Source organism: Sorex fumeus, unplaced genomic scaffold, assembly GCF_029834395.1.
Source record: "Sorex fumeus unplaced genomic scaffold, SorFum_2.1 ptg000166l, whole genome shotgun sequence".
Lineage (NCBI taxonomy): Eukaryota > Metazoa > Chordata > Mammalia > Eulipotyphla > Soricidae > Sorex > Sorex fumeus.
In genome coordinates, this window is record NW_026606223.1 from 4,148,172 (window position 1) to 4,148,933 (window position 762).

At 42.8% G+C, this 762-nt stretch overlaps 1 pseudogene; it reads right to left on the bottom strand.

Moving 5' to 3' along the window:
- Positions 1–283: 283 nt before the first annotated feature.
- LOC130016767 (uncharacterized) lies at positions 284–382 on the bottom strand (annotated as a pseudogene).
- Positions 383–762: the final 380 nt, after the last annotated feature.

Sequence of the window (762 nt, forward strand, 5' to 3'; positions counted from 1 at the left end):
TCAGTTAAAGATTTATGAAAATAAAGGCATTATATTTTAACCAAAGTTTTCATCTCTTCTGCTAATTCTTATGTGTGTAAGATTAGGGAGTCTAGATTTTTAAAAAATGTTTTGTTCTTCTTTTGAGCCACACCCAGCCATCTTCAGGGCTCACTCCTGGCTCTGTGCTCAGGGATCATTCTTGCAGTGCTTGGGGAACCATATGTGGTGCTGGGGATCTAACCGTGATGGCCACTAACAAGGCAAGTGCTTTTCCGCTGTTCTCTCTCCCCAGTCCTGGGGAGGAGGGTGGGAGCATCTAGAATTTTGTCCCAGTTCACTATTGACTGTAAAAACAGAAAGGATACTACACTTGATCTTAGCCAAAAGGCCGAGAAGCGGCCAAAATACAAAGACGGTCTACAGAATGGGAAAGGATATTCGCCGAACACACATCTGACAAGGGGTTGATATCAAGGATATATAAAGTACTGGTTGAACTCCACAAGAAGAAAACATCCAACCCCATCCAAAAATGGGGCAATGAAATGAACAGAAACTTTCTCAAAGAAGAAATCCGAGTGGTAAAAAAGCACATGAGAAAATGCTCTACATCATTAATCATCAGGGAGATGCAGATCAAAACCACAATGAGATACCATCTCATACCTCAGAGACTGGCCCACACCCCAAAAAAAAAAAAAACAGAAGCAACCGATGCTGGCGTGGATGTGGCGAGAAAGGGACACTCCTTCACTGTTGGTGGGAATGCTGACTTGTTCA